The 14,337-nt window shown below is 42.2% G+C and overlaps 1 long non-coding RNA gene across 1 annotated transcript; it reads right to left on the bottom strand.

Moving 5' to 3' along the window:
- Positions 1-3,106: 3,106 nt before the first annotated feature.
- On the bottom strand, positions 3,107-12,794 carry LOC130543506 (uncharacterized). Its single transcript, XR_008958885.1, has 3 exons — positions 12,640-12,794; positions 6,106-6,160; positions 3,107-5,074 (listed from the first exon to the last, which is right to left on the bottom strand). It is a non-coding gene; the product is annotated as an uncharacterized LOC130543506 (long non-coding RNA).
- Positions 12,795-14,337: the final 1,543 nt, after the last annotated feature.

The following is a 14,337-nucleotide window of genomic DNA, read 5'->3' as shown; positions in this document are numbered from 1 at the left end:
GGAGTCTGCTTGGGGATCTATCTCTGTCCTCCCCCTCTGTCCCTCCCCCAGCTCATGTCGTTCTCTCTCTCTTTCTCTCTCTCTCAAATAAATAAGTAAATCTTGGGGAAAAAAAGAGTCTACCAATTGGGCTCCATAGAAACTGAAGAAACTGGCAGAACTTTTCAATGTGTTTGATAAAAAACGAAGACCATTTCCATGGGTGCTATAGATTGACTGTGTCCCTACCAAATTCACATGTTGAACCTAATCCCCCAAGTGGTGGCATTTGGAGGCGGGGCTTTTGGGATGTGATTAGGTTGTGAAGGTGGAGCTCCCATGAGTGGGATTTGTGCCCTTACGTAGGAGACCCCAGAGAGCTCCCTCACCTTCTCCCCACATTTGAGAGCACACTAAAAAGATGGCCCTCTGTGAACCAGAAGCGAGCTCTCACCAAACACCTAATCTGCCAGTAACTTTATCTCGGACTTTCCAGCCTCTGAAACTGTAAGAAATAAATTTCTGTTGTTTATAGGTGACCCAGTCCTTGGTACCTTTGTTATAGCAGCCTGAATGGGCTAAGACAGTGTGATCAGAAGTGAAGACCCAATAATATGTAAAGCTGTCCAAGAATGAGTAAGAAACTACCTAGTGCTTGTCCTCCTAATTTCCTGCCCCTGGGCCCTCGACCGCCACCTGCAGGTTCAGCCCCACCCTAGGCTCCGGGATAACCACAACCTTAGTCAGTGTTCAGGTGACTCAACACCAAGTCAGCCCCACTCCGGGACCCGTTCGCACCACGTGTCCTACATTCAGAAACTGAGTGCTTGCCTTATGTCTTGTATATTCACTCACCAAATGCCTTTTTGAGTGTCTCCTATGTGCTAAGCAGTTTCTATGTCCTCCTATGGCTTCCTGAAGACAAAAGAGCAGTGAGCAAGACAGACACACAGCTCCTAAGAACAAGACTTCCCCTCACACCCCACTGAATCGGTCCTTTCCCTGGGTACCTGCCTTGCCAAAATACCAAATATTCCACTCCCTCTAAAACTGAGTCCCAGACTTGCTCTCCCCGGTTCTTCTAGGAGTGAGGTCCTCTGACACCTAGTCCTGCCAGCATCTCCTGCTGATGCTGTAACTATGTGGGTCTCCACATACCTCTGCTCCCAGGCTCATCCTGCTGGACCTCATCCATGCTGACCTTCCAAATGTTTGTCCCACTCTTTCATGGGTGGTTCCTGGGTCCCTCCACACCTGATCGGAGCCTCCTCTGTGACAGAGCATCCCTTTGGGTGCTTTAGTGACAATCCCTTATTCCTTACCATGACAGGCCTCACCAGCCTGCGTGGAAACAAGCCCAAGCTAAACGCATGAATGGAAACTATAAAAGGAACTCTGGCTTTGTTCATTCACCTTTTTTGATCATGGGATAGTCCTTATGTTTTGTGACTCACAGTGAAATGCCTTGAGTGTGCTCTTCCCTGGGCAGTTTCCCCTGATTCATTGGCCACATGCTTTTTCCCCTGGGGAGTAAGTAATTCACTGGATCATCTTCCATATTTGCTGAAATATTTCTGAGTTTGGATAAGTTACCTGGGAAAGGCCAAATGGAGGTGTGACATATGTAGGTTTTCTATCAAATGAAAGCATTAAAAAATTAAGACAAAGAGAGCATTCCTCTGGTATTGTAGGCCATGGCACATTCTGATCATGTGAAAATGTAAATCTTGTTCCCTCAAAGCAAACGCAGCTGAAAAGATAGTTAATTTCCCCAGGATTTTTTCAGGTTGATTTCAAGAAGGACCAGGAACTGTAGCCCTCAGTGGAGGTGTGATTTTAGTAACAAAAAGAATACTTACCTAACAATACCTAGCACACATGCTACCACCCCAGATGAAGGAGCATGCTCCCACAAGCAGTCAAATAGTATTTTAACTTTTTTACAGTTGATATTATTTAACTTATTTAATATCTGCTAACTTAAGCATTGTGGTTAGTATTGTAGACTTTAGAGACAAGCCAATCTCCAGTAGAGGTTTTGTCAGCTTCTAGATCTGTGACCTTAACCTCAGTTATTCTATCTGTAAAATGGGATAATGATATCTTTTTGTGAAGATTAAATGTGACAAAGCAAATAAAACATTTAGTTCAATACTGAGCATATAGTGAGTGTGCTCTAAGGGTATATAAAATATATGGATATGGGGCCCTGAGTGTCAGAAGATGATAATTGTCCATTTGACTGACAACTGAGCAATCTTAATCCAACCCCCTACTATCCTATAAAGGGAGAGTCTCTACCTTCAAAACAGAAATAAAATAGCTTTACAATTTTTAAAGTATCTGGCAATATTTTCTTCATTCTGTCCACGGTTTTCAAGAGATTTGTAGCGGGAGGCCCACTCAGTTACCTCTTCCTGGGCGCTGCTGATATCCTCCTTGGAGAGGCAGGGCAGCCATAACCTAGCAAACTCTCACGTCCAACAAGGATGCCATAGATGCCCCTGGTGGGACTTCTGGTCTCCTTGCTGCACCTGTCACAAAGGTGAGTAGGGCATAGGGAGGAGTGGCAAAGATAGGAATAGTTTCTATTTCAGGGTAGAGCCAAGTATGAGTCACAATCATGGAAATTTCAGATTATTGAGGGACTGATTTGTCTTCTTGGATTAGTCACATGTACTTCAGGATGCAGCAATAAAGTGTGCATTTGTCACACATTTTCACATTATATCCTCCGAGCATGGCTAAAGACCAGGTTCTATACATTACCTTCATTTAATTCTTACCATCTCTTTGAGATAATAACTGTTTTTATCGGGGCACCTGGGTGGCACAGCGGTTAAGCGTCTGCCTCCGGCTCAGGGCGTGATCCCGGCGTTACGGGATCGAGCCCCATATCAGGCTCCTCCGCTAGGAGCCTGCTTCTTCCTCTCCCACTCCCCCTGCTTGTGTTCCCTCTCTCACTGCCTGTCTCTCTGTCAAATAAATAAATAACATCTTAAAAAAAATAACTTTTTATCTCTCTTTGTAATATCTCCACTTTATTTTTTTTAAAATTTATTTATTTATTTTAAAGAGAAAGAGAACACATGTACACATGAGTGGGGGGAGGGACAGAGGGAGTGGGAGAGAATCTTCAAAAAGTCTCCACACTGAGCACGGAGCCGGACTTGGAGCTTGATCTCACATCCCATGAGTTCATGACTGAGCCGAAAACAGGAGTTGGTCACTCAACCAACTGAGCCATCCAGGTGCCCTTATCTCCATTTTATAATATCTGTATATACAAACTTCTACCGAGGAAGACAAAGATTATTAAATGAAAATGAGGCATATCATATTCTTTTTTTTCTAAGATTTACTTATTTGAGAGAAAAAAAGATTGAGCAGGCAGGGGGAGGAGCAGAGGGAGAAGGAGAGAGAGAATCTTAAGCAGGCTCCATGCCCAGTACAGAGCCCAACTGCGGGCTCAATCTCACAACCCTGAGATCATGACCTGAGCCGAAATCAAGAGTCAGACACTTAACCGACTGAGCCACCTAGGCACCCCGAGGCATATCATATTCTTGAATAAAAAGGTTCAACATCATAAATATATAGTCTTCCTTAAAAATTATAAATTTAGTGGACACGCCCCCCAAAAATACTGGTCAATTTTGTTGAGGGGGGGTACTAGATAAGGGAATTCTTCATATGAAAAAGTAAACAAGCAAGATAAGCCAGGAAAAGTCTTGAAAAAATTAGGGGATAGATACTCATCAGATCTGAAAATATATTTTAACACTCAAATTATTAAAACAATGTTTTCTTTGAAAAATAACAGATAAAAAATCGATAAAACAGTGCAGAAAGCCTAACAATATATTAAAATATGCACAGAAATTCAGAATCAGTGGGAGATGGATGTATTATTCAATAAATAGCATTGGAACAACTAGGTGGCCATCTGGAAAGAGAGAAGAGAAGAGAAGAGAAGAGAAGAGAAGAGAAGAGAAGAGAAGGGAAGGGAAGGGAAGGGAAGGGAAGGGAAGGGAAGGGAAAAAACTTGGGAGATTTTAACTTTTTCATTTCAGACTGAGAAAGAACTGTCCAAAGATGATAAAAACCCAGAAGCTATAAAACATTTTCTAAAAATTCTGCTTGAAAAAACAAAGTTAAAAGACAAAAATATGTGTTTGTGTTCGTGTGTGTATGTGTGTGCGTTTGCAATTCATACATCAAAAAAAGCTAATTTCCATGTCTATAAACAGTTCTTATACTTTGGTAAGAAAAAGTCCAACACTCAATGAAAAAAAATGCACACAAGACGTGAGCAGTTACAGAAAGGAAAATAAGAATACCTCTTTACACCACGAAAGGATGCTTCCCCTTCCTTAGGACAAGAGCGGCGCTCTGTAAACTACGAGATGTCTCTTCCAGTGAACATTAGTGCGTGGCTGGCGAGAATATGAAGAGATAACCACAGTGCAGGGCCATTTCACATTATCTACCAACTTTTTAAAAAAGATTTTATTTCTTTATTTGAGAGAGAGAGAGCGCATATGAGAGAGAGCACAAGCGGAAGGGAGGGTCAGAGGTAGAAGCAGAAGCCCCGCTGAGCAGGGAGCCCGATGGAGGGCTCCATCCCAGGGAACCCAGGAATCATGACCTGAGCCAAAAGCAGGTGGTTAACTGACTGGGCCACCCAGGTGCCCCCCAACTTTCAAATACAAACATTGTCTTTTACCCAGCAATTCTACTTACAAGAGACGTCGTCCCATGTGTGCAATGGCCCACCCACATGGCAGCATTGCCTCTTAGAGCAAAAGACTGAAAGCAGCCTAATATACATCAATGGTTGGATAATAGTACAGCTATATAATGGAATGTTGTGCAGCCATCAAAAAAATAATAAAGTAGATCACACATGCTGATATGGGACAGCTCCAAGATATTTTAAGTGAAAAAATATGTAAGCCTGAGGAAAGAGGCTTCTAGAAGTTGAATAACTTACCTGAAATAACCACGCTGTTAGTAGGGTAGTTAGTGGTAGAACTCTGCTCTTGCGGAGTATAAAGCCCTGCTTGAACGGGTATTGGGCCCTGCTGTTCTGCTCCTGTGGGGAAGTCATGGCGCTGATAAGATGGGGAGGGTCAGTGGACTGCATGTCATCTGTATCTCTACGGACCCTTTGTTTCTTTAGGCAGCGTTTCAAGGAGTGGGGCAAAGGGTGCAGGGTGGAGGGTGAACTGGAAGACTTTGACCTGGTTAATTGTTTCTTGAGCAATGTATTACAGCTTTCCCTTTAATATCTGTCACACATATCCGGGACTAGCAGAAAAGGTATGGCTTACCAATTCTTCTCTGAATGTCTGGAGCAGACTTGAAGCTGGGAGATCTAGTTCTGGGAAACATAACAATCTGTCCCCTAACCCCTCTGCTCCTTGGGAAGCTTTTTGTACCCAAAAGAAAGCCAGGTACTTATGGCAAAACTTTCCTCCATTCTGAAGGGAAAAGCATTCAGCAAACTAGGGCATTAACGGTTATTGAAAAGACATGTGCCAACATCACAATTCAGTCCACGAGAGGAAGTGAAGGCAGAATTCTTATCTAATTAAAACAGCTTGGGGAAAGAAAGTGGGCAAAGGATAATTATCTAATTTGGCATTTGGCCTGGAAAAGAAAGGTTAGTATTTCTTTTCTTCCAAAAACTGTCAGGAAATTTCAAATTATAATGCTTGCCTTCCAGCTGTAGGGAATTTTTCATCCCTGAATCCCATGGTGCTTGACACATATGAGTTATTTGTTCCTTGAGTTGCTTCATTTAAAAAGCAATTATTCATTTCTCTATAGAAAATCAAATTTAGGTGCTGAAGATCTTATAAAACAATCTAAAGGCCCAATTGCTGGCATCTTATTTAACTTCTAAATTCTAGTTCCCTTGGTTTAGTCTTCACTGCTTTCATCAAGTGGAAAAACCCCACTTGGCAAAAATACGCCGGTGTTTCCTAGTGATGCTCTGAGGTTTTTTTGGTTGTTGTTGTTTGTGAGTTTGTTTGTTTTTACTTTAATCTGTTTGAAAGTTTCCATGGTAACATGGTGTAGAATGTGGTCGATTGGGCAGTCGGAAGTCTGGTTTTTATTCACCTGCTTTGTGTCCCTGGGCATATCAATGTACTTCACTGAGGCTCAGTTTCTTCATCTGTAAAATGAGAAAATTTGTGTTAAGTCAGAAAATTCTTACCAGGAATTGCAATTACATAAAGTAGTCGGAAGCAAAGCCATTCTGGTAGAAGTGGACGAGAGACCACAGAGGCCCCTCCTTCCGAACCCATCCTGCATGGCTTTGAGGATGACCTTCATATCATTTCCAAGGAACTCAGGGATCCCTGGGTAGAGGGAGATCTTGGTCAAATGTAGTAATTTTCAGTTATAAGGTTACTAAGTCCTGGGGATCTATTGATTAGCATGGTGACCTATGGGGCCAGGAGGTAAGGAAAATGAGGTTATGGTTAAAAAGTTCAAAGTTGCAATTATATAGGATGAATAAGTCTAAAGATAATGTATAACATGATGACTACAGTTTATAATACTAGATCACATACTGGAAATTTGCTAAAAGAGTAGATTTCAGATGCTCTCACCACACACACACACACAAATGGTAATTATGTGGGGAGGTGGGTATGTCAATTAACTTGACTAAACATTTTACTATGTAGATGTATACCAAAACATCATATTGTACACCTTAACTTAATAAAAATATATAATTTTTATCTTTTTAAAAAGCAAATTATGATGTTGACAAGAAATCAAGTCACTTACATAAAAATAACTGATTCTCATAACAATACATTCAGTGAATTAAAAATAAGCATATATGAACTAAAATTGGTTTGCTGTGCTATTTTTTTTAAATGGACCAAAAAATTCAAATGCTTAATGAAAAATAGTATAATATAAATAGTATAAAATAGTATAATATAAATAGTATAAAATATGATACCATATTGGATTCTTGAAATTTGCTACGAGTGGATCTTAAGTGTTCTCCCCGCACACACACAATATGGTAACTATGAGAGATGACAGGTGTGTTAATTAGGTCGGTATGTTAATCATTTCGCAATGTGTACATATATCAAATCACCAAATTGTATACCTTAAATGTATACAATTTTTATTTGTCAATTATACTTCAATAAAGCTGGGGAAAATGTTTATTTAAAGGACCAAAATACTGTCATAAAGAAAAAAGAAGAAAAGAAAAAGAATTATCGGTCTTGAAAGTTTCTAAAGCCCCATAACATGCTAACATTCCATAGTTCTATAATTCTATATTTATTTAAAAAAAAAGAAGTAAATGCATAAAGGAATTCCTGAAATCCCTTGCAAAATAAGATAATACTTACCCAACAATATGGAAAACAATCATGGAATGCCTTGTATGATTAATGCAAAGCAAACCCGGGAAAAAAAGGATTTGCCCTGTCACTAAAATGAGCAAATAATAAGAATTCACATTATCATGTGTCATTGACTGCTCGAAGCACATCACATGTATCAATTTATTTAACCCTCCTAATAACCGTAGGTCCTAATATCATCTCCATTTTTCAAACAGAGAGCTAAAAGCAGAGAACTGAAGTAACTTGTTCAAGGACAGTTAGCTAGTAAGTGGCAGAGCTGAGCTTTGAACCTAGCAATGTGATTCAGACCCTGTCGTCAGATTTCTGTATTAAATGTAGCCCACTGGAGTATTAATCCATATACAATTTTCTTGACAGAAGCATAGAAGGATAACATGTTAGAGTTGGAATGACGCTGAGGGACCAGTGTATTCCAAATCTTTCATTTGATAAATAAAACCAATTTAAAGAGGAAAAAAGAATATCTTGGCTCAGCTGAAAGTTCTACCAATTTCCTTAAAGTTTTTCAAAATGATTTCTATCAGAATTTTCAACTTAAAGACTTAACATTGCTTTTAAAAAAGTAAAGCAAGTATTAACTCAGAAAACATCGGAAAAATAGAAGCTTTAAAACTTAGAATGAGTTATTATTAACTTAGGAGACTTTTACATTTTGTCGTGGTAAGTTTTCCACTCAAATCATCTGATTTAGCTCTATCTAGAAATGCACTTTGAAAACAAGAGTTCTGCATGGATAGTTCAGTTATCAAAACAAACAAACAAACAAAACACACACACACAAAACACACACACAAAAACAAAAACAAAAAAACCCTCCTGTAGTTAGGGAATAAGACTTAACAGATTGTATGTTTCTGAGCGATTATTGTTAAAATGCCCAGGGCCAAGAATTTTTCAACCTCCCAAGCAGTACAGTAATTTTCCTGAAGTTCAAAGCCAGGAATGTACATATGAATTAAGTTCCTTCATTATAAATAAAAGATGTTTAATCTCTCATTTGTTCAAGTTTGGGTGTCTGACATCATTGAGAACCAACCCAAGGATAAGTGTTCCGTTCCGCCTGAGAAGCCAAGAACCAGTCACGAGAGCCTGAAGAATCAAGGCATTTCTTCTTAAGCATTTATTTCAGAGCCGAGATGGAATGAGTTACATTTTGGGGAGTAGTTCTTTAAGATACCATGAAAGTCACCTGTTTCGGTAGAAAATTACATTTCATCCTGGAGATGAAGTACGATGCCCGTGTAATTGTTTTCTCAAGACAGTTTCAGCAGATTTATTTCAAGTGTGAAAAACCCAGGCCACCCCAGGCACTTTTTTTTTTTCCAAGTGTCTCAGCTCAAAATAATCCATATTGCAAAGTGCATATTTTGGGGTTGACATGCCCTGAATTCCTTCAACTGTCACCATCATGTTTGGATCTCAGGCTTCTTGGAGTTTTATGATTCTTCTGAGCTGACTGGTGCCCTTGACAGTTGTGCACAGAAGTGCCAAGACAGGCTGCTTCCAGTAACCCAGTTCCTCTGCTGGCCTCCTTAGAACGTTAGCATTGACCATGAAATTATACTCCTTTACACTTCTCTTGAAGGTCAACTAGAAACTGATAATTAGTTCTTTAAGACACTCTGTTCAGTGACAGGTACTTTTCTACCTTTGGGGAGGAATTGGGCATTGTCTAAGCCTTCAGCGTCAAGGCATGGTCTGTATCTCCACTACATATTTAAACAACTTTATCTCTATGTGGGGACCTTTCCTTTAGGGTCCGAAAAGGCCGCTGGTTTCTGCTTTACCAGAAACACCCAAAGAGCAATCATCTCTCTAATGATGAGCCCTTGCTTCTCTTAGAATATTTTCATGTGCTTTTGTTCTGTGTTTTTCTCTTTTAGCTTCAATACAATATCATAATGTATCTTTTAAAGATATTTTATTTAACTAATAGGCATCCAAATTTAAGTTAAGTGGAGTTTCTTGCTGAGCTGAAAACACACCACCACAGGGGTGAATTTGGCTGGTTGGTGTTGATGAAGTTCAGAACATGCCACCCCATATTTTATACTTTGGGTTACTGAATTTTTCAACCTAAAGGCACTTGAATAATAGAAAATGTGGGAACAGTCTTTCTGTGAACTTCCCTTACCTGCCTAGAGGACAGATCCTCCAAATTGAACGGAATTGTCATGTATCCTCTACCCAGGGGCTTCATTAACCAAAGATTGACTCATCCCAGGAGAAGTGACTAGATGTTAACACCACACCCAAACTTTGTCACAAACTGTCACATCGCTTACCTGTTCTTCTAAGGGCCCATTCATCTTCCCTAAAAACCATTTACTTTCCCCTAAATTATCTACATCCCTCCCTCCCTTCCTCTACATAAGCTGTCAAATCTCACCACTGTTTGGGATATGCACTGTTTTCCTATGATGTCCCCATGAACGTACTATTAAAAATTATCAAATTTGTATACATTTTCTTCTGTTAATCTGCTGCTGTCAGTCCATTTCATAGACCCAGCTATCGAATCTAGGAGAGAGGAGAAGTCTTTCCTTCCCCACACAGAGAGAAGAAAGAGGAACGTGATGACATCAATGAATGTAGCCCATTGTCAGTGAGTAAAAGAAGGGCCGTGTGTACATTTAATATTACGAGGTTGATTCTCCCACATTATTAAGTCTATGGGGTGTCTTACAACTACAGACTCCCACATGGAAATATAACAGCTTCTTCTCCAGCCTGCTAAGGTGCTTAGAATTTCCACCATTTAAGCTCTAAGAAGTTCTGATTTCAATAGGAATGTTTCTCAAGAAATATAGCACAGTAACACATTGCAATCTTTTTTTTTTTTTTGAAAATGAACATGATTTACCTTACTAGATAGCCAGTCCCAGAAAACAGGCCCCTGAAAACGTGAAAGCCAAAATTCTTTTTTTATGGAGATGAGGTGGTGGTGGAGGGGTAGGATGGGAGAGGAGGCAAGACTGGTAAGGAGACAAACATTATGGCCATCCCTAACTGGACCGAGGGAGTTCAGGCACAAAGGAAGAGAAAAGGGGAGTATCAAAGGCCAATTTTCACAACGGCCACACTCTTCGAAATAAAAACAAATTTATTTCAGTTAACATCCTGCTTACTGCTAAACCCCACACTGCATTCCATCTGGTTGCCAGCACCACTCACTTCAGATCTAGCATTGTTCATATTTGGTCATCAACAGCAGCTTCCACAGAAACAGAAATGAAACCAAGAATTGAATATTTATCCATAATGTAAAATAAAATTATTTTTCCAGGGGCTTCAGCCAAGTATTGACAGGAAATTCAACCAGAATTCACGGGAAAATGAATTTTCTGACAGGTTTTAGGTTTCAGCCTCCCCTAGTTTCAGGCAAAATGGAGTAAGAGGAGCTGTGCTTGGCAGGGAATCAACTCCCTCCCTTCCACTGGAAGGTCTTTGTTCCTGTTACTAGTGACTCATTGGATTACCTCAGTTACGTCCCTTTACCACGGTGGGTCTTTGTTTCTCCACACCCCCAGATAATACCTACAAAGGATCTGAGGTGCCTAGATAAGAAGTAGTATTTCAGGAGAAGTTGGCATTCATATCGTAATGAAATCTATGACATCACTTATCGCAGTTCTCCTTGTAGCCAGAGCCCACAGAGAGCCTGCATTGTCTTCTCAGCACCAGGCTTTGAGAAGGCGAGCACCACTGGTAATCTCAGAGCCCAGCCAAGGGTTATTAAAATTTGAAGCAGGCTTCAAAGCGAGCCTGCAATAACTAATCTGCTATACTCACAAGAGGCTGTTTCCAAATATGTTTAGTGTGGGGACCTTCCTTCACAACAGAGCACAATGCCGGGGGGAAAAAAGGAAGATTGGCACCATGGCCGTGAAACGTGCAATTTTAGTTTGACCCACGATTGCTGTGCCCTATTCCATACAGTCTTAGGAACACACACGGCCATATCTTGATTAAGAAAGACTCCTGAACTACAGTTAGTGCTGAGTCAGATTCAGGTCCCCTTCCCAATTGTCCTATCGGCCTCTCCGGCCTCTGGTTTCTCCTGCCCCCTGCGCCCTCCCCCAACCCACTATCTTGGGACGCACATCTTTTTCCTTATGTGGTATACGCATACAGGCTGCAGACACCACCCTACAGACGAACTCCAAGAGGTCACGCGTGCTCACTCTCTGTGGTTGGTGACATGCGGACCTTGGCACCACAGTAAAAATGGCACATCATTCAGGAATTCTCCAAAACGCTCCATATAATCAGAATTCGATTTTCATTTAATAAGGAAACAGGTTTCTTCCTCCTATGTGTCCACTAGATGTTAATAAGCACCCCTTCCTCCCTGCGGAGTTCTGTTCATGTTGCTACAGACGATCCCGGAAATTAAAGTGCCTTGCAGGGCTTTGGGGCACTCTGCATCTGTTTGGTTCCAATTTATTCCACCAATCTCTCCAAATTTTATATTTCCTTTCCCATACGCCCATACAGAGTCTCTCTGTTCCTCCTCCACTGTTCCCTCTGATTTACCACTGAGAAAATCCTCATTGGTTTTGCCCACGTGTTAAGTTTTAGAAAGGGAAACGTGTATGCCAGAGCCTTGTCTTAGAAGACAGAAAAGGACAGTAAGCACTGGGGGAGGACAGGATTGAGGATGCCTCCTCAACAGAGACAGTCACTCCAGCAGAAGAACTGTGAGAAAATGCAGAGAGAGCAAAACTGAGGGTTACAGACCACTCCTGCACCTGACCGCTATTAACATGTCACAAATCCCGGAAGGCAAGATGGTATAGCAGCTACCTTGGGACACTCAGAAGTGGCAGAGGTGGTCATGGTCTTTCAGGCTTGTTACTCCCACGACTGAATTCAAACCAAGCAGCAGGGGTAAACCCAGAGGGACAAAAGCAGCTGCAGGAGGGACTGAGGGGCCAGAGCCAAACAGACAGGACACAAAGAAGACAAATTCTGTTTCCAAAGAAACGTAAGGGGAGCATGGTCTGAGGATGTTCATTCAAAGACACCATCTTTCATCATCTCAACTAGCCCAGAAAGTTTCCCGAGGATGGAACCAAGTCTTATTTGGCTCCCACGCCCACATTCTGCCACTGCCCGGCATCCACGTTTGACTAAGGGACTGCCGTGTGTTTGTGAGGCTGGGGCCAGGGTAGAAACAGGAGCCTTGAGATTTTAAATCCTGGAGGATCTTTTCTGAGAGTAATAGTTAAGACTTAACAGCGCTTACCTTGCTCGGAGTGAACAGGCCCAGCTCCAATCGCAGCTCTGCTGCTGACTGATTGTGTAGACTTTGGGCAAGTGGCTTAAACTTCTTACACTTCAATTTCTTCAGCTTCAAAGTGGAGCTGTTTTGAGGTTTAAGTGGCGGAGGGCATTTCAAACACTTAGCCTGGAGAGTGGCATATAATAAGGACATAATCAACATTATTATCATCTTATTCACTACCCATTGTGTGAGAGTTGGCAGCTACACACATTTGTGAATGAGTAGCTTATACCAGCAAGTATAAGAAGAAATACCAGGAGGTTTGGAGTTGTCAAAAGTCCCAGCTATCGGTTTCAAATGGCCAGCACCAGCCTTGGAAACTTGACCAGTACCGACTCTCTGCTCTAAGTCTCCCTCTGCCAAAGAAGTGCCACCCTCTGCCCAGCCCCCATCCCGGTCTCTGCAGGTCCTAACTGGAGAGGGAAGCATATTTTTCTAATTCCAAAGCTGAGATACAAGGCCTGACAAGTGTAATGAAGTCAGAAGGGGATAATGCCCAGAATGTTTCAATCTGGTTCTAGTTTAGCTATACTGAAAAATGAGCCTAGGGGGACTGCTAGACAGTATAAGTGCCTGCCTCTCACTCTGCAATTCATGCACCTTCACTGCCCAGGTGCCTGATACCTGTTTTCACAGGACGTCCTTTGGGTAAAGACAGTGGGTTACCACACTGTTTATTAAGGCGTAGGGATGGTGGGTGGGTAAAAAGTACTATCAGCCTTTGGCACCTTGGCATGAACCAACTGTCAGGTCATCTAAAAGAACTCCTAGGGGCACCTGGGTGGCTCAGTTACTTAATCGTCTGCCTTCCGCTCGGGTCATGATCTCAGGGTCATGGGATGGAGCCCCCCACATCTGGCTCTCTGCTCAGCGGGGAACCTGCTTCTCCCTCTCCCTCTGCCTGCCTCTCTCTCTCGCTGTCAAATTAGTAAATAAAATCTTTTTTTAAAAAACTAAAAAATAAATAAAAGAACTCCTAGTAGGGTTCTTAGAGTTCCAGGGACTCCTAGTAGGGTCTTAGAGAGACATGGCAAGGATAGTAACGAACTAGAAATGATGTCTTAACTGAAATGCTACCTGAACATGGCGTCACCTGGGCAGACATGGAGAAGGGGAAATCAATTAAGTGCAGGACAGGGCTGATAGTTGCTCTGATTCTTAATTTCACCTAAGATTGGTTTTGCCCCTGCAAATTTCAAGGCTGCGGGGCCTCAGGATGTCACCTCCACCAGCCTGGGGGTTGGGTGGCGGGAACGCTGGGGTGGGGACCGACAGAGGGCCGTGACCGCTTCTTTTTCTCGAAATCCCCACCGGGGCCCAGAGTAGGGCGCTCCCCTACGAGCTCATCACGTGCACAGCCCCAGCTTCTCAAACCCGACCCGAAGCCTGCAGTCCTGGACGCCCGGGTGGTTTTTAGGGTTTTCTTTCTTTATTATTTCCCTTCTTGTTCTCCACAGTTGGTGATTTTCTGCAGAAAAACGGCTGAGAAAAAAGAACCTATTTCATTTCCAGTTCCCATCACCGCGATTTCCACATGGATGTGACGTTGGGCCAGCTTCCGAAATGCCCAGGTGACTCACGCGGGGACACCCGGGGGCGGAGCTCAGGAGTTTCTCGCGCGGGGGGCGGGACGGGGCGGAGCGGGACGGGGCGGGGCGC

This window comes from Ursus arctos, unplaced genomic scaffold, assembly GCF_023065955.2.
Source record: "Ursus arctos isolate Adak ecotype North America unplaced genomic scaffold, UrsArc2.0 scaffold_13, whole genome shotgun sequence".
Classification (NCBI taxonomy): Eukaryota; Metazoa; Chordata; class Mammalia; order Carnivora; family Ursidae; genus Ursus; species Ursus arctos.
The sequence above is the reverse complement of the archived record's forward strand: the minus strand, read 5'-3'. Positions and strand labels throughout refer to the sequence as shown.